The 24,513-nt window shown below is 46.3% G+C and overlaps 1 long non-coding RNA gene across 1 annotated transcript in view; it reads right to left on the reverse strand.

The window, feature by feature from the left end:
- LOC137528156 (uncharacterized) overlaps nt 1–17,121 on the reverse strand; it is a 112,862-nt gene extending 95,741 nt beyond the window's left edge. Inside the window, exon 1 of the long non-coding RNA XR_011023296.1 lies at nt 17,112–17,121. This is a non-coding gene — a long non-coding RNA (uncharacterized lncRNA). The remainder of the gene's footprint in view (nt 1–17,111) is intronic.
- Between the last annotated feature and the right edge of the window lie 7,392 nt (nt 17,122–24,513).

Consider the following 24,513-nt stretch of genomic DNA (forward strand, 5'->3'; position numbering starts at 1 on the left):
AACACATCGAGAGGCAAGACATCAAGAGGCAAGACATCAAGGGGCAAGACTTCGAGAGGCAATACATCGCAAGACAAGACATCGAGAGGCAAGACATCGCGAGGCAAGACGTCGAGAGGCAAGACGTCGAGAGGCAAGACGTCGAGAGGCAAGACGTCGAGAGACAAGACATCGAGAGGCAAGACATCGAGAGGCAAGACATCGAGAGGCAAGACAAGACATCGAGAGGCAAGACATTGTGAGGCAAGACATCGTGAGAAGACATCGAGAGGCAAGACATCGAGAGGCAAGACAACACATCGAGAGGCAAGACATCGAGAGGCAAGACATCGTGAGGCAAGACATCGCAAGACAAGACATCGAGAGACAAGACATCGAGAGGCAAGACAAGACAAGACATCGAGAGGCAAGACATCGAGAGGTAAGACAAGACATCAAGAGGCAAGACATCGAGAGGCAAGACATTGTGAGGCAAGACATCACAAGACAAGACATCGAGAGGCAAGACATCGAGAGGCAAGACATTGTGAGGCAAGACATCGCAAGACAAGACATCGAGAGACAAGACATCGAGAGGCAAGACATTGTGAGGCAAGACATCGCAAGACAAGACATCGAGAGGCAAGACATCGAAAAGCAAGACATCAAAAGGCAAGACATCGAGAAACAAGACATCGAGAGGCAAGACATCGAGAGGCAAAATATCACAAGACAAGACATCGAGAGACGAGACATCGAGAGGCAAGACATCGAGAGGCAAGACATCGAGAGGCAAGACATCGAGAGGCAAGACATCGAGAGGCAAGACAAGACATCGAGAGGCAAGACATCGTGAGGCAAGACATCGAGAGGCAACACATCGAGAGACAACACATCGAGAGGCAACACATCGAGAGGCAAGACATCTTGAGGTAAGACATCGCAAGACAAGACATCGAGAGGCATTACATTGAGAGGCAAGACAAGACATCGAGAGGCAAGACATTGTGAGGCAAGACATCGAGAGAAGACATCGAGAGGCAACACATCGAGAGGCAAGACATCGTGAGGCAAGACATCGCAAGACAAGACATCGAGAGACAAGACATCGAGAGGCAAGACAAGACAAGACATCGAGAGGCAAGACATCGAGAGGTAAGACAAGACATCGAGAGGCAAGACATCGAGAGGCAAGACATCGTGAGGCAAGACATCGCAAGACAAGACATCGAGAGGCAAGACATCGAGAGGCAAGACATCGAAAGGCAAGACATAGAGAAACAAGATATCGAGAGGCAAGACATCGAGAGGCAAAATATCGCAAGACAAGACATCGAGAGACAAGACATCGAGAGGCAAGACAAGACATTGAGAGACAAGACATCGAGAGGCAAGGCAAGATAAGACATCGAAAGGCAAGACATCGAGAGGCAAGACATCGAGAGGCAAGACAAGACATAGAGATGCAAGAAATCGAGAGGCAACACATCGTGAGGCAAGACATCGCAAGACAAGACATCGAGAGGCAAGACATGGAGAGGCAAGACATCGTGAGGCAAGACATCGCAAGACAAGACATCGAGAGGCAAGACATCGAGAGTCAAGACATCGAGAGTCAAGACATCGAGAGGCAAGACATCGAGAGGCAAGACAAGACATCGAGAGGCAAGACATCTAGAGGCAAGACAAGACATCGAGACGCAAGACATCGTGAGGCAAGACATCGAGAGGCAACACATCGAGAGGCAACACATCGAGAGGCAAGACATCGAGAGGCAAGACATCGTGAGGCAAGACATCGCAAGACAAGACATCGAGAGACAAGACATCGAGAGGCAAGACAAGACAAGACATCGAGATTCAAGACATCGAGTGGTAAGACAAGACATCGAGAGGCAAGACATCGAGAGGCAAGACATTGTGAGGCAAGACATCGCAAGACAAGACATCGAGGGGCAAGACATCGAGAGGCAAGACATTGTGAGGCAAGACATCGCAAGACAAGACATCGAGAGGCAAGACATCGAGAAGCAAGACATCGAAAGGCAAGACATCGAGAAACAAGACATCGAGAGGCAAGACATCGAGAGGCAAAATATTACAAGACAAGACATCGAGAGACAAGACATCGAGAGGCCAGACATCACAAGACAAGACATAAAGAGACAAGACATCGAGAGGCAAGACATCGCCAGACAAGACATCGAGAGGCAAGACATCGTGAGGCAAGACATCGAGAGGCAAGACATCGAGAGGCAAGACATCGAGAGGCAAGATATCAAGAGGCAAGACATCGCAAGACAAGACATCGAGAGAGAAGACATCGAGAGGCAAGACAAGACAAGACATCGAGGCAAGACATCGAGAGGCAAGACATCGCAAGACTTCAAGAGACAAGACATCGAGAGGCAAGACATCGAGAGGCAAGACATCGTGAGGCAAGACATTGCAAGACAAGACATCGAGAGGCAAGACATCGAGAAGCAAGACTTCGAAAGGCAAGACATCGAGAGGCAAGACATCGTGAGGCAAGATATCGAGAGGCAAGACATCGAGAGGCAACACATCGAGAGGCAAGACATCGAGAGGCAAGACATCGCAAGACAAGACATCGAGAGAGAAGACATTGAGAGGCAAGACATCGAGAGGCAAGACATCGCAAGACTTCAAGAGACTAGACATCGAGAGGCAAGACATCGAGAGGCAAGACATCGAGAGGCAAGACAACACATCGAGAGGCAAGACATCAAGAGGCAAGACATCAAGGGGCAAGACTTCGAGAGGCAATACATCGCAAGACAAGACATCGAGAGGCAAGACATCGCGAGGCAAGACGTCGAGAGGCAAGACGTCGAGAGGCAAGACGTCGAGAGGCAAGACGTCGAGAGACAAGACATCGAGAGGCAAGACATCGAGAGGCAAGACATCGAGAGGCAAGACAAGACATCGAGAGGCAAGACATTGTGAGGCAAGACATCGTGAGAAGACATCGAGAGGCAAGACATCGAGAGGCAAGACAACACATCGAGAGGCAAGACATCGAGAGGCAAGACATCGTGAGGCAAGACATCGCAAGACAAGACATCGAGAGACAAGACATCGAGAGGCAAGACAAGACAAGACATCGAGAGGCAAGACATCGAGAGGTAAGACAAGACATCAAGAGGCAAGACATCGAGAGGCAAGACATTGTGAGGCAAGACATCACAAGACAAGACATCGAGAGGCAAGACATCGAGAGGCAAGACATTGTGAGGCAAGACATCGCAAGACAAGACATCGAGAGGCAAGACATCGAGAAGCAAGACATCAAAAGGCAAGACATCGAGAAACAAGACATCGAGAGGCAAGACATCGAGAGGCAAAATATCACAAGACAAGACATCGAGAGACGAGACATCGAGAGTCAAGACATCGAGAGGCAAGACATCGAGAGGCAAGACATCGAGAGGCAAGACATCGAGAGGCAAGACAAGACATCGAGAGGCAAGACATCGTGAGGCAAGACATCGAGAGGCAACACATCGAGAGACAACACATCGAGAGGCAACACATCGAGAGGCAATACATCTTGAGGTAAGACATCGCAAGACAAGACATCGAGAGGCATGACATTGAGAGGCAAGACAAGACATCGAGAGGCAAGACATTGTGAGGCAAGACATCGAGAGAAGACATCGAGAGGCAACACATCGAGAGGCAAGACATCGTGAGGCAAGACATCGCAAGACAAGACATCGAGAGACAAGACATCGAGAGGCAAGACAAGACAAGACATCGAGAGGCAAGACATTGAGAGGTAAGACAAGACATCGAGAGGCAAGACATCGAGAGGCAAGACATCGTGAGGCAAGACATCGCAAGACAAGACATCGAGAGGCAAGACATCGAGAGGCAAGACATCGAAAGGCAAGACATAGAGAAACAAGATATCGAGAGGCAAGACATCGAGAGGCAAAATATCGCAAGACAAGACATCGAGAGACAAGACATCGAGAGGCAAGACAAGACATCGAGAGACAAGACATCGAGAGGCAAGGCAAGATAAGACATCGAGAGGCAAGACATCGAGAGGCAAGACATCGAGAGGCAAGACAAGACATAGAGATGCAAGAAATCGAGAGGCAACACATCGTGAGGCAAGACATCGCAAGACAAGACATCGAGAGGCAAGACATGGAGAGGCAAGACATCGTGAGGCAAGACATCGCAAGACAAGACATCGAGAGGCAAGACATCGAGAGTCAAGACATCGAGAGTCAAGACATCGAGAGGCAAGACATCGAGAGGCAAGACATCGAGAGGCAAGACAAGACATCGAGAGGCAAGACATCTAGAGGCAAGACAAGACATCGAGACGCAAGACATCGTGAGGCAAGACATCGAGAGGCAACACATCGAGAGGCAACACATCGAGAGGCAAGACATCGAGAGGCAAGACATCGTGAGGCAAGACATCGCAAGACAAGACATCGAGAGACAAGACATCGAGAGGCAAGACAAGACAAGACATCGAGATTCAAGACATCGAGTGGTAAGACAAGACATCGAGAGGCAAGACATCGAGAGGCAAGACATTGTGAGGCAAGACATCGCAAGACAAGACATCGAGGGGCAAGACATCGAGAGGCAAGACATTGTGAGGCAAGACATCGCAAGACAAGACATCGAGAGGCAAGACATCGAGAAGCAAGACATCGAAAGGCAAGACATCGAGAAACAAGACATCGAGAGGCAAGACATCGAGAGGCAAAATATTACAAGACAAGACATCGAGAGACAAGACATCGAGAGGCCAGACATCACAAGACAAGACATAAAGAGACAAGACATCGAGAGGCAAGACATCGCCAGACAAGACATCGAGAGGCAAGACATCGTGAGGCAAGACATCGAGAGGCAAGACATCGAGAGGCAAGACATCGAGAGGCAAGATATCAAGAGGCAAGACATCGCAAGACAAGACATCGAGAGAGAAGACATCGAGAGGCAAGACAAGACAAGACAAGACATCGAGGCAAGACATCGAGAGGCAAGACATCGCAAGACTTCAAGAGACAAGACATCGAGAGGCAAGACATCGAGAGGCAAGACATCGAGAGGCAAGACAACACATCGAGAGGCAAGACATCAAGAGGCAAGACATCGAGAGCCAAGACATCGAGAGGCAAGACTTTAAGAGACAAGACATCAAGAGGCAAGACATCGAGGGGCAATACTTCGAGAGGCAAGACATCGCAAGACAAGACATCGAGAGGCAAGACATCGCGAGGCAAGACGTCGAGAGGCAAGACGTCGCAAGGCAAGTCGTCGAGAGGCAAGACATCGAGAGACAAGACATCGAGAGACAAAGAAATCGAGAGGCAAGACATCGAGAAGCAAGACAAGACATCGAGAGGCAAGACATCGAGAGGCAAGACATCAAGAGGCAAGACAAGACATCGAGAGGCAAGACATCGAGAGGCAAGACATCCAGGGGCAAGACATTGAGGGGCAAGACTTCGAGAGGCAAGACATTGCAAGACAAGACATCGAGAGACAAGACATCGAGAGGCAAGACATCGAGAGGCTAGACATCGCAAGACAAGACATCGAGAAGCAAGACATCGTGAGGCAAAACATCGAGAGGCAAGACATCGAGAGGCAACACATCGAGAGGCAACACATCGAGAGGCAAAACATCGCAATACAAGAGGCAAGACAAGACATCGAGAGGCAAGACATTGAGAGGCAAGACATCGAAACCTCTATGACCAGCAGGGAATTCTGGGAGCACAAGGTATTTATACTGCAAGCCATCAAAGGGAGCAGCTTAGCAATTTGCATGACAAGTGGATGCAAATTTCTCACCAGCAGAGCAACTCTGAAACTTGCAGTGTGTAGACAGGTCTCTTTTCCAGAGACCTGCAGCACTTAGACCTAAAAAATGGTCAAACAGCTGTCTGCCTGTGCAGACAGCAGCGCAGATCATTACAGTTTCAGAGTGCAAAAATGCTGCAGCACTGGGGCAATGTAAAACTGAACCTTTCTTCACACTAGTGAAGAAACGGACCGTTCCACAGGGGATGGGGGCATGAGGAAGGGTTTATACATACCTAACCTTCCGTAGCAGCCGGCAGTAGAGGCTTCCGTTTTTTTCCGTCTTCTTTAGATAGTGCTAAACCGCCTCATCCCCGCGGCAAAACAAGGGGTTTATAACCCCCAAATCTGCTATGCAAACTTGGGGGAGCACTTCCTGATGAGGCAGAGCTTAGCGCTATAGCTCTGCCTCTTGGCACGTCAATCCCCAGGAATCACCGCCTCTCCCCGCCTCTCTCAATCTGCCTTCACAGAGAGGGGCGGGGGAGAGGTGGAGATCCGCGCGGCGATTGACGCGCATGGAGGCAGAGCTGCAGCTCAAAGCTCTGCTCCATGAGCAGTAAAATCCACGATCAAGAAAGTTGTGGATTTTGCAGAGGGGATTTGGGGGTATAAACATCTCGTTTTGCCATGGGGATGCAGCAGTTTAGCACTATCTATAGTGCTTTACAGTAATAAAATGATTTAAGACTCGCTTCAGAGTCTCTTTAAATATAGGGGAGGAAGGGAGTGAGGGGGGCCAGTAGGTTTTCCCAGTATGGGGCCCAGAAATGTATGATGGCAGCCCTGCTCAGAGATGTAACAAAACCGGTGACCGTCACCACATTAAATCATATATGTAGTGAGTAGTGCTTCACAATTTAAAACATTTTTAATGATACGCATACAGACTGTCTCCAGTGTACAAATCATGGGCCTCTAGGACAAGGACCCTTTGGATGTATATACGCATAAAAGGCACATTCAGCACAAGTAAAGAATCCCGGTCAAAGAGTTGCCCAGTCTCCAATCATGACTGGTTTTGGCTTTGCACCAAAGAAGCCCACGATGTTAGTATTTGTTCACTGGAGACTGTTTGTGTGTCATTAAAGTTGTTTCAATAAAGTCGTTTTAGATTGTGAAGCACTACTGACTACATCTATGATTTTTATGTGGTCACGGTCACCAATTATGTTACATCTCTGAGCGCCGGGTGACTGCAAGTCTGCCCTCATTGGGACTGGCTTTTGGTAGCAATCACTGAGGCTTTTTGTGATCCTTTTGTACCTAGTGTGGAGTAGGAACCTCTGGCAGCTGCTTTGGCCTAAGAAGAACGGTTTGAAAGCACTTGTATTAATTCTACCACTTGACTTTGAGAGGCTAATATAGAGTAGTATGATGGATACAGGAATAGTATTAGGTAAAATAATAATAAGTAGTAATGTAAGTAGAGAAAAGTATCCCAGCACCAGTCACATCAGAGTGATGCTAAACAACCTTTAATTCATCCCCATAACACTGATATACAACCAGGCCCGGATTTACATCACAGGAGCCTATAGGCACAGATGTCCTGGTACCTTAGACTTCATCCTACATGAACCTATAAACCCCCAACCACACCGCACCGCAAGTGTGCTGACTGTCCAAGCTCTCACTTCTCCCTTACTTCCCTTGTCCTTCATAGGTAGTTACAGGTGCCCCTTAGTATTAGGTAACCAGAGGAGGTACCCTCAATATTAAGTAGCTAGAGGTGCCCCCAAGTATTAGGTAGCTAAAGGAACATCAGTATTAAGTAGCTAGAGGTGCCCCTGACTGAAGGGAGATCTTGTCAGTTAAATGCAAAGAGCAGAGTGAGTAACCTCTCATTTACACTCTCATCAGGACTCTGCATAGAGAAGGAGGGAAACATTAAGGAAGGGGAGTGAGCCGCCTTTCTATCATAAGGCGCCCCTAAGCACGTGCTTTATGGTAAATCCAGCCCTGCATACAACGAGTGGAGGCCTGACAACCGTTTCACAGGATTAACTTCCTCCGATGGTTGCCTCTGAAGAAGCTGGTTAATCCTGTGAAACAGTTGTCAGGCCTCCACTCGTTGTATGTCAGTGTTATGGGGAGGAATTAATGGTTTAGGATCACTCTGCTGTGACTGGTGCCCGGATACTTTTCTCTACTTACCTTACGATTTCTGGCTGATTGATCTGGAGGCACGGCTGCCTAAACCTGTTACCCCCTGTGTGTCTGCTGTTTACAGCATCTTGTGCCAATCACTCCTACCTACTATTAAGTTGTATTAGGTAAAATGGAGCCCTGGCTCAAAAATGAATATGGGTCCACTTACATTTTCATTCTGCAATGACAAACTTGTGACCTCTATAGTCTCTGACTTGTGAGGTCCCTAAGGAGTTCAGGGCCGTTGGGAACTGTCCAGTTTGACCCTATGGAAGCACTGGCCCTGGCTGGATATAGGCTAGGTCCACACTTGGTCTGTAACAGATCGAATCCATTTGAAAGAGATCCGTTTTTTTCCCCCTCCGTTTTTATGTTTTTTAATGTTTGGAGCATATATTTCTAGTCTGTGAAAACATATGCCCAGGGGGTGAAGCAGCCAACATCGGTCGGCAGGGAGGGGGGATGCCCAACTCCATCACCTGGGTCCCCCGTTCCCACTACCCCTCCAGCTACATATGCAAAAGTAATTAAAATGTATGTATGCGGCGAGTGGGGAGCTTACCTTCTTAACTTCCTCCACTCGCTGCATCACTACCTGCAATGCCGCCCTCTATACTTCGGAGGGCGGCATTGCAGGGACCATATGTTCCCATTCACCAATCAAAGTGCCTGTAGCAAATGACACAGGCATCAGCGAGATGCCGTTGGTCATTCTCAAAAGTGACGGTAAAAGCACACACACAAAACTTCAGTTTAAAGTGGGGAGGACATCTAGTGGCCAAAAAGTAAAAAGACACCCTACATACATTTTATTAAAGAAAAATAAATAAATTCCTAATTACCGTATTTTTCAGAATAGAAGACGCTCGGGAGTATAAGACACACTTAGGTTTAGATGACAAAAACCTGGGGAAAAAAAAATATAGATTAAACCTGGTGCGTTTATGGTGCAGGGGCATTTTATGGACCTTTCTGCCCTATCTATCTCTATGTAAGCTACACTGCGCAGCTATTCTAACCCCTGCTGCACCCAGCTACACGAACTATGGTACCCTACACACTAACTACCCTACACTAACACTACACTTTGCTACACAAAGGCTATCATTCATAAAAGGCTGTGCGGTACAAAAATCTGGTCTGGAAAATACCGCATTTGGTATTTTAGACTTTTGTGTGCTAATTCATAAACATTTTCATAGCTGCGATAGAAATTAGGTGTTTTACCGAAGCCCAACTGTCGGTAACATAAGAAGAGTGTTTTGTTACATTCCTGTTCTCCGTGTAGAGACAGCATTACAGTAAAAGAGGCATCCCAACTTCCCTTTGGATGTGCATGTTCTGTTATACTGCCTCTGCTTGCCCTGAATCTGCTCTTTATTTGTCTATAAGGGTGCATATACACATCAGACTATAGTCTTTGGAAAATGAAAGATCACAGACCAATCTTACCACCCTTCATGTAATATGAGAGCCATACTCTACACAGTCTTTTCTATGGAGCTGAACTCCACATCAGACAAAAATCTTTGCAAGATGCTGCACACACAGATGCTGTACAGACACAAAAGATCAGTATATGCAAAAGATCTGTTCCTGCCAAAAATCCATTCCTGCAAATTGCAATGATAGTCTATGAGATCTGCAGATCATCATAAACACATGATTTAACTGACATTCATCTGCAGATCAAGCAATCATCCGCAGATCTGAAAATCCATCCTGGTGGATCTGATCTGCAGATGAATGTCAGTTAAATCATGTGTGTATGATGATCTGCAGATCTCATAGACTATCATTGCAATTTGCAGGAATGGATTTTTGGCAGCAACAGATCTTTTGCAGCTATAGATCTTTTGAGTGTGTGCAGCATGTTTGTGTGCAGCATCTTGCAAAGATTTCTGTCTGATGGGGAGTTCAGCTCCATAGAATAGACTGTGTAGGTATGGCTCTCATACTACATGAAGGGTGGTAAGATTGGTCTGTGATCTTTCATTTTCCAAAGACTATAGTCTGATGTGTGTATGAGCCTTTAGTCTTTCTTAACAATCTGTTTAATTGCCACAGTGTAGAAGAACTTCAAGAAACTTTACACATGCCATGCTTTCTGATGTGAAATACACAGCTTAGAAGCAGGAACCCAGGAGGTTAAACACAGCCTAAGGTATTCAGGGGAAGTCTTGCTTGTTCTGCTCTCGCTGCTGCTGCCTGGGGAGATCTCTGCTTGTGAGTCTACATTAACTTTGCTCTTATCACTCTCTTATCTTCTCTTCAAAGGAGGCGGTATTCTTCGTGCCATTACCTTCTGCTCTAATCTTTATGAATTGACATTAACTGACATTTGTGGAGGTATTTACCACACAAGTCGGTAATTTACCTCACTGCTCTGTAATTTCAGCTTTTCATGCGGTAACTGATTTTATGAATTGACATTTTGCTAAGTGCTCGGTAAAGTCAGCTGTTTTTTGCATTAAAGCAGTATAAAACCCTGACAAAATATATAATAAAAACCCATTTTCCTACATTTTATATGCCATACGGTTATCATATTTGCATTTGTGCATAAGTATTATTATTCATTTAGAAATTACAAGTTCCCAAAAGTACATTTTTTTGCTTTGCGAGCTGACTTTGGTTTTACTGGTTTTATTCATTATGTATTGAAGTAAACACAAGATAGCATTATCTCCAAGTTCGGATGCGTCCAGATTTCTCTGCACTGAACTTTAAAGTCCTGTGTGTAACCCTTTGAATGCTGTTCTAGTAAAAAAAATGCTGGTTGTATATAATATGCTGAAAATAATTTTTTAAAGCAAAGAAGAAATGGGTTTCATTCCGCTTTAAGCATGCGGTAATGCTTTATGAATGATAGCCATAGAAGGTGAAACTGTAATGAGGCTGTATTGAGCAGCCAAGCCCGGACAGTCAGAGGATCACTCACTGTCAGAGCAGTGCAGCTCACCATCACCAATGCCATCACTGCTGCAAACTTCCCTGCAACTCTTCCACCTGTCCGCTCTCATTACCTGCTACTGTCCAACAAGCCGCCGGCCTGTCCCATCTGAGAACAGCTCACACTCCATTCCTTAAAATATTATGAAACAATAAGTGTGATATGCCCCTTGCCACTACACTACATATCAACAAATGAAAACAAAAAGCAACTCCTTCGCCCATACTTAAACAGCTTACTGCCTTAAATGACAGCAAATATATTGGAAATCAAAGTTTAAAAACTAACTTGATGTACCTTTAAATCTGCAGTGTTTGGTCAATAAACAAACCCGCGGATCTGCATACACACAACAATGCCGGCCAGTTTGAGCTTAAAGGACCTTTGTCGCGATAATCTTAAAATTTAAAATACATGTTAATAATATACAAATAAGAAGTACGTTTCTTCTGGAGTTAAATAAGCCATAAATTACTTTTCTCCTATGTTGCTGTCACGTACAGTAAGCAGTTGAAATCTGACATTACTGACAGATTTTGGACTAGCCCATCTTCTGATAGGGGGGTTCTCAGGGTTTTCTTTATTTTTAAAAGCACTGAGTGAAAGACAGTTGCTCCGTCCATCTGCTAAAATTATGTACAGTAAGCAGGGAGGTTGACCAGCATCTTTGTATTAATCATTCTCAGGGAATGTCTTTATAAAGAATAAAGGCCATGCTGAGAATCCCCAGTGAAGAGATGGACTAACCCAAAATCTGTCGGTAATGTCAGATTTCAACTACCTACTGTAAGTGATAGCAACATAGGATACAAATAATTTATGGCTCATTTTACTCTGGAATAAATGTGCTTGTTATTTGTATGTGTTTTAAATTTTAAGATTTTCGCAAAACAGTTCCTCTTTAACCACTTGAGGACCACAGTCTTTTCGCCCCTTAAGGACCAGAGCCTTTTTCTCTATTCAGACCACTGCAGCTTTCACGGTTTATTGCTCGGTCATACAACCTACCACCTAAATGAATTTTACCTCCTTTTTTTGTCACTAATACAGCTTTCTTTTGGTGCTATTTGATTGCTGCTGCGAGTTTTAGTTTTTATTATATTCATCAAAAAAGACATGAATTTTGTCAAAAAAATGTTTTTTTTTTACTTTCTGTGCTAACATTTTTCAAATAAAGTAAAATTTCTGTATACATTTTTGTCCAAATTTATTGTGCTACATGTCTTTGATAAAAAAAATCCATTCAGTGTATATTTATTGGTTTGGGTAAAAGTTATAGCGTTTACAAACTATGGTGCCAAAAGTGAATTTTCCCATTTTGAAGCATCTCTGACTTTTCTGACCACCTGACATGTTTCATGAGGTGCTAAAATTCCAGGATAGTATAAATACCCCCAAAATGACCCCATTTTGGAAAGAAGACATCCCAAAGTATTCACTGAGAGGCATGGTGAGTTCATAGAAAATTTTATGTTTTGTCACAAGTTAGCGGAAAATGACACTTTGAGACAAAAAAAAAAATGAAATCGGCCACGGACTCACTATGCTCCTCTCTGAATACCTTGAAGCGTGTGCTTTCCAAAATGGGGTCATTTGTGGGGTGTGTTTACTGTCCTGGCATTTTGGGGGGTGTTAAATTGTAAGCAGACCTGTAAAGCCTAAAGGTGCTCATTGGACTTTGGGCCCCTTAGCGCAGTTAGGCTGCAAAAAATGCCACACATGTGGTATTGCTGTACTCAGGAGAAGTAGTATAATGTGTTTTGTGGTGTATTTTTACACATACCCATGCTGGGTGGGAGAAATATCTCTGTAAATGACAATTTTTTGATTTTTTTTACACACAATTGTCCATTTACAGAGATATTTCCCATTTTAGAAAGAAGACACCCCAAGGTATTCCGTTAGGAGTATGGTGAGTTCATAGAAGATTTTATTTTTTGTCACAAGTAAGCGGAAATTGTTTTTAATTGTTTTTTTTTCACAAAGTGTCATTTTCCACTAACTTGTGACAAAAAATAAAATCTTCTATGAACTCACCATACTCCTAACGGAATACCTTTGGGTGTCTTCTTTCTAAAATGGGGTCATTTGTGGGGTTATTATACTGCCCTGGCATTTTAGGGGCCCTAAACCGTGAGGAGTAGTCTTGAAGCCAAATGTCGCAAAATTACCTGTGAAATCCTAAAGGTACTCATTGGACTTTGGGCCCCTTAGCGCACTTAGGGTGCAAAAAAGTGCCACACATGTGGTACCGCTGTACTCAGGAGAAGCAGTATAATGTGTTTTGGGGTGTATTTTTACACATACCCATGCTGGGTGGGAGAAATATCTCTGTAAATGACAATTTTTTTTTTTTTTTACACACAATTGTCCATTTACAGAGAGATTTCTCTCTGTTCTCTCTTTGCAACCTAGGTGTGCTAAGGGGCCCAACGTCCTATTCACAGGTCATTTTGAGGCATTTGGATTCTAGACTACTCCTCACGGTTTAGGGCCCCTAAAATGCCAGTGCAGTATAGGAACCCCACAATGGACCCCATTTTAGAAAGAAGACACCCCAAGGTATTCTGTTAGGCGTATGGTGAGTTCATAGAAGATTTTTTTTTGTCACAAGTTAGCGGAAATTGACACTTTGTGAAAAAAAACCCAATACAAATCAATTTCCACTAACTTATGACAAAAAATAAAATCTTCTATGAACTCGTCATACACCTAACAGAATACCTTGGGGTGTCTTCTTTCTAAAATGGGGTCACTTGTGGGGTTCCTATACTGCCCTGGCATTTTAGGGACCCTAAACCGTGAGGAGTAGTCTTAAACCCAAATGTCTCAAAATGACCTGTGAAATCCTAAAGGTACTCATTGGACTTTGGGCCCCTTAGCGCAGTTAGGCTGCAAAAAAGTGCCACACATGTGATATTGCCGTACTCAGAAGAAGTAGTATAATGTGTTTTGTGGTGTATTTTTACATATACCCATGCTGGGTGGGAGAAATATCTCTGTAAATGACAAATTTTTGATTTTTTTTACACACAATTGTCCATTTACAGAGAGATGCAAGCAATGCACTGGCGAGGTGATCAGGGCTGGGGTCTGAGGGCGTTCTGAGGGTGTGGGCGGGTGATTGGGTACCCTAGGGGCAGATAGGGGTCTAATCTGATGGGTACCAGTGACAGGTGGTGACAGGGGGTGATTGATGGGTAGGGTAATTAGTGGGTGTTTAGAGGAGAGAACAGATGTAAACAATGCACTTGGGAGGTGATCTGACGGCGGGTCTGCATGCGATCTGATGGTGTGGGTGGGAGATCAGATTGCCCGCAAGAGGCAGGTTAGGGGCTGATTGATGGGTGGCAGTGACAGGGGGTGATTGATGGGTGGCAGTGACAGGGGGTGATTGATAGGTGATTGACAGGTGATCAGTGGGTTATTACAGGGAAGAACAGATGTAAATAATGCACTGGCGAATTGATAAGGGGGGTCTGAGGGCAATCTGAGCGTGTGGGCGGGTGATTGGGCGCCCGCAAGGGGCAGATTAGGGTCTAATCTGATGGGTAACAGTAACAGGTGGTGATAGGGGGTGATTGATGGGTAATTAGTGGGTGTTTAGAGGAGAGAACAGATGTAAACAATGCACTTGGGAGGTGATCTGATGTCGGGTCTGCAGGCGATCTGATGGTGTGGGTGGGTGATCAGATTGCCCGCAAAGGGCAGGTTAGGGGCTGATTGATGGGTGGCAGTGACAGGAGGTGATTGACAGGTGATTGACAGGTGATCAGGGGGGATAGATGCATACAGTACACAGGGGGGGGGGGGTCTGGGGAGAATCTGAGGAGTGGGGGGTGATCAGGAGTCCCCAGGGGGCAGTTTAGGGAATAAAAAAAATAGCGTTGACAGATAGTGACAGGGAGTGATTGATGGGTGATTAGGGGGGTGATTGGGTGCAAACAGTGGTCTGGGGGGTGGGCAGGGGGGGTCTGAGGGGTGCTGTGGGCGATCAGGGGGCAGGTGGGGCAGATCAGTGTGTTTGGGTAGACTAGGGTGGCTGCAGCCTGCCCTGGTGGTCCCTCGGACAATGGGACCACCAGGGCAGGAGGCAGCCTGTATAATACACTTTGTATACATTACAAAGCGTATTATATGCCTCCTATGCGGCGATCGTTGGGTTAACAACCCGCCGGCGCTTCCGATTGGCCGGTGGGTCGACGACGCGGGTGGGTGGAGCCTATTGCCGGAGGATGCGCACGCATTATAGCGCGCGATCCCCGGCCAGCAGCCACATGAAGACTCGCCGCCGATGGCCGCATTGTGGTCGTTAAGGCCCAGCCTTTGCCGCGGCCCATCGGCTGTAGGCGGTCCTCAAGTGGTTAAAGAGTCACAGTGCAGCAAATATCTCCTCAGACATAGTGGCTTTACAGATCTGACAGTTCAAGATTCACTTAGATGCAGATACGGCAGGCACAGCACTGTTACAGCGTAATACGCAGGCAGAGACTCACATGTCTGGTCAGTAAATCTACACGAGTTGCGCCACTTGGAGCCGATCTCTCCAGTAAACCCGCGTTTCCACAACTCCTGCTGCTGGCCTTGTGGTATGCTGTGTGGTAACTCTAAGGGCTGCCTCCCAGAATGGGGTGATGATTCCTGGAATGCTTGCATCCCAGCTGGTGATCTCGAGCTTCCTGGCAGTGGTTTGCTGCAAAACCGAATGTCACCGTACCTTCTCAGCAGCCAGTAACCTGATATTATTATGAAGCGTGCAAAGCAGGGTGCTGCTTCATTTCACTCATTACTCCTCTTCTAACAGTGTCTGCTGTGCTCTGCATTACTGAACTTGGCGCACATTCCGAATACAAGACACACTGAGTTTCCCCCTCCACACCCCTTACCCCCCATAGTTACCAAAATAAAACACTTAAAATCAAATTTGTCATTTAATATAAAAAAAATGACATTTCAAAAAATTACAAAAATAGTTACTGTAGGGGCTCAACTTTTTTTTTTAATATGTACCATATATCATGAGGGTATATAACTGGTATTGTTGCAAATAAGGGCTTGTAATTAGTGATATAGTCTAAACGAATGCAAATTAGAAAATTACACCTTTATTTTCAAATACAAACATTGTAGTAGGGACATAATTTAAATGTTGTAATAAGGAGGACATATGGGCAAATAAAGGGTGTGTGGTTTTTTCCCAGAGTAGCACATTTTTTTGTTTTTAAATTATAATGGCTGAAAACTGATAAATAGTAAATTTTTTCCATTTTTTATTATTATTCCCCTTAAAATGCATTTAGAATAAAATAATTCTCAGCAAAATGTACCACCTGAAGAAAGCCTAATTGGTGGCAAAAAAAATCAAGCTATAGTTCATTTTGGTGTGATAATTAGTGATAGAATTATTGGCAAATGAATGGCAGGAGCACTGATATGTACAAATTGCTCTGGTCCATAAGGGGAATGCCACCTGTCATGGTAAAGTGGTTAAACATATGAGATTATCTAATTACATTATACTAGCCGACCTGCAGCGTAGCATACGCTGCATAAGAGGGTAGAGGGCAGGAAGGGGGTATTGGGCACAGCGGTGGGGAGGGGGGTTGGACCCCCCCTCAACTGGGTCCCCCATGTGTGCTCTACCTCCAGGGTAACATACACTCCAAAGCATGGCACAATTGGCATAACAAACTAAGGGTCCTGAAAAACTTAAAAAATATATGTATGTTATATCACCAGAATGTTGCTCAGTTGCTGACAGTACAGGCCACAAACAGACCCACTTGCAAACATCAGCACCCAAGCGCTGTCCCGCGCTGCCCCCCCCCCCTTTCTCCCGGCCGCTGGGGAGAGAGGGGGGAAAAACCCAGATCGAGGCACCAGCCCGGGATGCGTACGCGGCATGGGTGCCCGCCGCCATTAAGCTTCTCCCTCCCTCCTAATGTGCCCCCCAGTACGTACTGGGATCCCATCTGCTCTTCTCGCGGCTTCCTGACACAGGAAGCCGCGAGAAGACCAGATGGGATCCCAATACGCAGCGGAGAGGCAACGGTAAGAGTTACAGCCTGCTCCGCTGCACATTTGTTTACTCTGTGGGGGGAAGGGGACACTGGGGGGAACATTAGGAAGGAGGGAGAAGTTTAATAGCGGCGGCATCCATGCCGCATACGCATCCCCGGGCTGGTGCCTCGACCGGGTTTTTTTTTATCCCCCTCTCTCTGGCCACCCACACCCTCCTCCTCTTCCCCACCCACTTGCACCCTCATGCGCCTCCCTTTCGAGAGTAGTTAATTAAAAATATTAATTTAAAAAAATAAAAAATAAATAATAAAAAAAAAATGGTGGCATGGCTAGGGGGTTGGGGGTGTGGCCAGGGTTGTGGCCTAAGTGTCCCGGTTTCGACATTTAAAAAGTTGGGAGGTATGCATCAAGAGTCAATAGATCATAATAACCAGTTCAAGTAGGCATGAGAAAACCCAAACATATAATCCGGAAGTACACTACAAGTACCTAATATATGGGCACAGACTTAACCAAAATATATAGCCAGAAAATGGGCAAAATATAGCCCCAAATTACTGGCCATAGTGTACACAAAACCCCATCTAGAGTCCTGAGGAAATATAAATGTATCAGTCCATCCCCATGGTAAACGAGCTCTATCACTGTAACCACCACCACCACCACCACTGCTATATCTACAAGCTGCTTCTTGCATCACCTAACCTGCATTATTTTCATCTTCCTCATCAGGTACGCTTGCTACTCCCTTGCAAAGTCTGCTGTACAATCTGTGACTGCAATCGTTATCTGCATGATTTAATTGGTACGCTTGCTGCATACATTGCTACTAAGATTGTTTAATATAAATTTAAGTAGTTCAGCAGTGTTAGTAAATTCCCATATTACATTTGTGAATCCTTTGTGTTCCGGCCCAGTGAGCAGTAATTATTTATTGCAGCAGGCCTGGTTTTTGGTAGCCACTCCCATCCTCAGCTTAACTGTTTTCCCAATTTCTAATTCAGAATCACTTCCAATTTAGCCATGGCAGCTACCATACCTATTTAAGCGCTGGAGCTTGGTCACTCATGGCCTAGGTCACTTGTGCCATTTAATTCCGAAGTGCCATTTATTACAAAATGCTTTACAACTTACCAAGAATTCACCCAGGAATTCAAACAGGATTCAACAGCCACAGGACTCTGCTGGAAACAACTACTCTGCATCCACAACTGCCTCCAATGCTGTTGCTAAAAATGCCACTGCTGGACATATGTTGCACGGCCAAGTAGACTCTGCTTCTTTACACAGGTTTGCTTGCGCTAACTGCATACTCATTTAAACTGTTTAGTGGTTGGAAACTTCCTGATTATAATCAGAGACCATTACCATGTTTACTGCACTTTTTCTTATGTTCTGCCTGTCTGCAAACATCTACAAGTTGCATTGCAATATGCATCCTTCCAATGTACCACACTCCATATTCATTTCACCTGCTCTGCTTTCCTCACCTTACTCAGCTTCTCATGAGCTGTTAGCTCTCCTGAAATCTCTCTCTCCCTCCAGCAGCTCAAAAACCTCACAAACATTTAAATCCCTTTCACATTTGCTTACTCTCTCCCTCCTACTCTTACTTGCAGCTGGTGATATATCACCCAATCCTGGACCACAGCCTGCTGCCAGACAAGCATCCCCTGCTGACCTGCTTCATACACTTCACAGCCCTCTGTCCACGAATAACCTAAACACCCATCCTCGCTCCAACCTTATTTCCATCCATCCCACCCACAAGCACATACTCCCCCTACCCTGCGGTCTCTGGAATGCTAGATCCGTCCGCAGCAAACTTACAGCAGTCCACGACCTCTTCCTCTCCAAATCCCTTACCATCCTTGCACTCACTGAGACATGCTCACCCCCTCTGACTCTGCCGCAGAGGCTGCCCTCTCCTACGGGGGGCTTCACCTCAGTCACACCCCCAGACCAGACAACAGGACCGGGGGAGGGGTGGGTCTGCTCCTCTCCCCATCCTGCACCTTCCGTGTCCTCACACCACCTACCTCTCTACAAGTCACATCATTTGAGGCCCACACCATCCGCCTCTACCACCCCCCTCCCTGCCATTGTTGCAGTCTTATACCGCCCTCCGGGCTCCACCCCACAATTTCTCGATGTCCTTGCCTCCTGGCTCCCTCACATCCTCTCCTCTGACCTCCCCACCATCATCCTTGGGGATTTCAATATTCCCATCGATGAAGCCCAGAGCTCCGCTGTGACCCGGCTACTCACCATTGCCAACTCACTTGGACTAGTACAACACGCCAACACCCCCACTCACACTGCAGGTCACACTCTCGACCTTATATTCACTAAATCCACCACCATTGCAGACCTTGACATCGCACCCTTTCCACCCTCAGACCATCACCTTCTCATCTTCAACCTCCTCACGGAAGGCACCTCCAAATTAGCCACCCACCCACCTGGTCAATGGCAGCGAGACCTACGCAAGCTAAACCCTAGTGTCCTTGCTGACCCCCTCCATGCCCTCTCCTCCACTCTCCCCACCCTAACCTGTCCTAATCTTGCTGCAGCTCAGTATCGCCAAACTCTCTCATCAGCCCTAGAGAAAGCTGCTCCACCAATATTTAGCCACAACCGACCCCCTAACCCCCAGCCCTGGCGCACTACCCATACTCGCATCCTCCAGAAGAAAACGCGCCACTGAACGGAAATGGAGAAAAACTAGACTTAACCAGGATTTCCTACAGTACAAGACCAACCTGCTGCAGTTCCACACTGCCCTTGCTCATGCGAAGCAGGAATACTTTACCAAGCTCATCGGAGCACAAGCTCCAACCCCCGGCGTCTTTTTGCCACCTTCAACTCCCTGCTTAACAGTATGCATACAAGGAGGCAGACCGGGCATCAGTCCCTTTAAGTTTCTTTAATGCAGCATCTTGCCAACAAACATTGCAGTGATACATTCACATAAAGTCACAAATGGATGGTTTGATCCATCCATTTGTGACTTTATGTGAATGTATCACTGCAATGTTTGTTGGCAAGATGCTGCATTAAAGAAACTTAAAGGGACTGATGCCCGGTCTGCCTCCTTGTACGCATACTGTTAGACTGTTGTTCACAGAACTTGAAACCGGTGCACGTCCGGAGCTTCAGCTACATGCCATTTGTTTGAGTGTTGGGAAAAGGGGAAGTATTTAATGATTAACAAGCAAGTGCAGAGCCTGCCCCCCATGTACACGGACTGGGTTTGAGTGCCAAGTGTTTTCCATTGCTCTAAACTCCCTGCTTAAACCCACCCCCCCCCCACTCTCCATTTCCTCCCTCTCTGCCACAGATTTAGCCACCCACTTCACCAACAAAATTGTCTCCATCCGCCAGGAAATATCCAATCTCCAATCTTCACCTCTCACCCCCTCCCAACCAGCTCCTCCTCCACCCTATCCTCCCCTCACATCCTTCACTCCTACTACCACTGAGGAAGTCAACCACCTACTGCTGACTTCCCATACCACTACTTCCCCCCTTGACCCCATCCCTTCTGATTTACTCCAGCCTCACTTCACGGAATTGGCCCCAGTCCTCACTACCCTGTTCAACCTTTCCCTATCCACAGGCACCTTCCCCACAGACTTCAAGCAGACCACTGTACTACCCCTGCTCAAGAAACCCTCACTCGACCCCTCGCTACCCTCCAACTACCGTCCTATCTCCCTCCTCCCCTTTGCCTCAAAAGTCCTTGAGCGTCTGGTTCACAAACGCCTGACCCAGTACCTCAATGCCAACTCACTGCTAGACCCACTCCAATCTGGATTTCGGCCTGCCCACTCAACCGAAACTGCTCTCACCAAAGTGGTCAACGACCTTGCCTTAGCTAAAGCTGAAGGTAAATACTCCATTCTCCTCCTCCTTGACCTGTCAGCAGCTTTTGACACAGTAGATCATCCCCTACTCCTCCAGTCCCTCCAGTCCTTGGGCATTCACGATCTCGCCCTGTCCTGGCTTTCATCCTACCTCTCCAACCGCTTCTTCATGACCGCCTTCAATGAGTCCTCGTCCACCCCCAACCACCTCTCGGTGGGAGTCCCCCAAGGTTCAGTCCTTGGCCCCCTACTGTTCACCCTATACACATCTTCCATTGGCAAGGTTATCTCCTCCATGGGTTTTAACTATCATCTGTATGCAGATGACACCCAGATCTACCTCCACACCCCTGACATATCCACCACTACCATGGACAAGGTCTCCTCCTGCCTATCAGCCATCTCCTCCTGGATGTCCGCTAGGTTCCTGAAACTAAATCTAGACAAAACAGAATTTATGATCTTCCCACCCCGGCCATCCACGAACCTCCCAGATGTGCATGTCACTGTTAACCACAATACCATTCGCCCTACCTCTCAAGCCCGCTGTCTGGGTGTCACCCTGGACTCCGCACTCTCCTTTACTTCCCACATCCAAAACCTCACAAAGTCCTGCAACTTCCACCTTCGTAACATCTGTAAGATTCGCCCTTTCCTGACCTCTGCCACCACCAAACTCCTCATCCATGCCCTCATAATTTCCTACCTTGCAGAGCCGGAACAAGGTCCTCCAGCACCCAAGGCTGAGACACCAAAGTGCGCCCATCCATCCCTCCACCCCAGCCATCACACACTGATTGCTATTAGACTAAGAGGCACCCCAGGGCCCCCAACACCTTAATCTCTAGTTATCTGGCTTGTAGTCACTTCCATGTATCTCCTTTTCTTATTTCTTTCTGCTTCAAACACAATTAGGAATGACAGCTGAATGAATTGTGCGCCCCCTCCTGCACTGCGCCCTGAGGCTGGAGCCTCACCAGCCTATGCCTTGGCCCGGCCCTGCCGCCTTGACTACTGCAATGCCCTGCTGTCTGGTCTCCCTATGACCCGAACAGCCCCACTGCAGTCCATCATGAATGCGGCAGCCAGAATTATCCACTGCTCCCATCGCTCCACCACGGCAGATCCCCTCCTAGAATCCCTCCACTGGCTTCCTATCCAGTCCAGAATCAGATTCAAGATACTGTGTCTGACCTACAAATCTGCCCACAAAACCTGTCCAACCTACATTTCTGATCTTACTCAGAGGTACACACCTAGTCGCTCACTCCGCTCTTCCAATGAACTTCGCCTAACCGCCCCCCCCCGCATCACCCAGTCCCATGCACGCCTCCAGGACTTCTCAAGAGCTGCTCCAACACTATGGAACTCCCTACCTCCACCTATTAGGGCAGCCCCCTCCTTCAACATCTTCAAGAAAGCCCTCAAAACTCACCTTTTCACTCTGGCCTACTACCCCTCACAAGTGCTCTTAACCTACAGCTGAACTCTGGTCCCCTACCATTCGTGTCCTTACCTCTCCCTCTACATATTAAATACATATACTCGTCGTCTCCACTGTGCCAGGGTGCATGACCGGAACTGTGTCATGCGACCAATGGTGTGGCACTACGTAGAGCGCACCCGTCCCGGCTCCAAGCGTCCAGCGTGTGTTCGTAACCACGCTGGAACGCAAACCGGAAGTGACGGGTGCGGATTTCCGCCCAAGACGGACCAATCAAGAAAAGGAGACCACGGAGAGAGAAGCGCTCGGTTTGTATATAGCCAAACTCAAAGCGCACAAGTACAGTATTTAATTGTCACCTAATGTGAACCAATTGCAAAGCAAAAATACTTGCTATATGCTAATAACCCCACTCTAAATGCGCATACCATGTAGTAAATCAATGTAAGGAACCAAAGGGATTACACAAATACGAAGCAATGGTTAACATTATGCCTCAGTACCCCCATGTAAATACATACTATATATGAAAGGTGCCTATACAGCAAACTCCAATATCAAAAAAATTATGTTGAGGCCAGATTTTGAAGTCTGCATGGCCAGCAAAAGGAAAATAACTGGGTGCTCACCTCTTAAAGGGGACCACCCAAATAAGCAAGCAAAAGTCAGAAATTTATCAAGACCCAAAATAAAGACAAACGGTCCGGGGGTTCCTAACGAGGAACAACCGAACAGTTTCAAACTGAACCATGACACGGAATGCAGGCCACCAACCTTGAATTTACCTTGTCTCCATACCATGCAAGCCAACATAGGATTGAGTGTTGCATATATGATAATTGTTGATTGAAATAGATCAAAGGCTAAAAGAAAGCAAAAAACAAGACCGATTATCACAAAAACAGAATAAATCACATATGGTCACATGACATATCACAGCATGTGGATGAGAGATCTATTGCGGCTTATATTCTACATTCATTCCATAAGGGGTAAGGGTCTGTAGAGATCTAATCCATTGAGCTTCCTTATGTAACAGGAAAGCTTCTCTATCACCCCCTCGTCTTAATGGGGCGACTACTTCCAGGACAAAAAAGCGCAGCTGAATTGCCGCATGTCCCTTTTCTACAAAATGTTGTGCCACAGGCGAGTCAATCTCTGAGACGGTTAGATTACGACGTAAGGCCACGTTGATATTAGACCTATGTTCTATTATTCTTTCTTTAACTGGCCGTGTGGTTTTACCCACATATAACTTGCCACAAGGGCATTTAATCCCATATACAACATATGATGTACCGCATGTAGCATAGTGTAAAAACTTAATCTGATAACCCTTCATTGGGTGATTGAAGGTTTTACCCTTCATCACTAGCTGACAACATGAGCAATTGAGGCATGGAAATGTCCCCTTACGAATAGGGGCAAGAACCGTCTGAGGATTAACTCGGCCTGTGCCAATGTCAGCTTTAATGAGATGATCTCTAATAGATTGTGCCCTTTTATATGCAACCATAGGTGGGGTCTTAAATAATGGCACCTCCGTTGTCATTGATCTCAAAATGGGCCAATGTCGTTTGATCACTGAAGTTATTTGTGGAGATATAATGTTGAAGGATGTGGCAAGGATCATCCGGTCCAACTCTTTATCAGATCTAGTTTCACGTACCCGCAACAACTCTGACCGTTCACAGTCCAGAATTTGTTTCTTAGTACGCTCCACCAGATTCTTCGGATAATTCCTTTCAATAAATTTAGATGCCATACCTGACATGCGTCGTATACTTTGTGTCTGGTCGCTTACAATGCGACGGACGCGCATGAACTGTGACTTAGGTAACGATTCGCGTAAGCTTTTTGGATGAAAACTCCTAAAGTCCAATAGTGTGTTTCGATCTGTAGGTTTACTAAAAAGATCAAAAGATAGCAAACGTCCCGACTTGCACACATCTACATCCAAGAATGCAATCCTTTCCATCTCAACATTATATGTGAACTTCAGTGATGATGATGCCCCCTGTAACTCATTATAAAAAAGCTCAAAGGAGGACCTGGGTCCAGACCAGATCAAGAAAATATCATCAATATAACGACGCCATATACAGGCGTGAAGTTTAAACAAATCATTCTGGTAGACCCAGTCCTCCTCGAACTTCTCAACAAAGAGATTGGCATAAACAGGTGCGACATTGGACCCCATAGAGGAACCTCTAAGTTGTAAGTAAAAAGTGTCCTGAAAG

Source organism: Hyperolius riggenbachi, chromosome 8 (genome assembly GCF_040937935.1).
Source record: "Hyperolius riggenbachi isolate aHypRig1 chromosome 8, aHypRig1.pri, whole genome shotgun sequence".
Taxonomy (NCBI): domain Eukaryota; kingdom Metazoa; phylum Chordata; class Amphibia; order Anura; family Hyperoliidae; genus Hyperolius; species Hyperolius riggenbachi.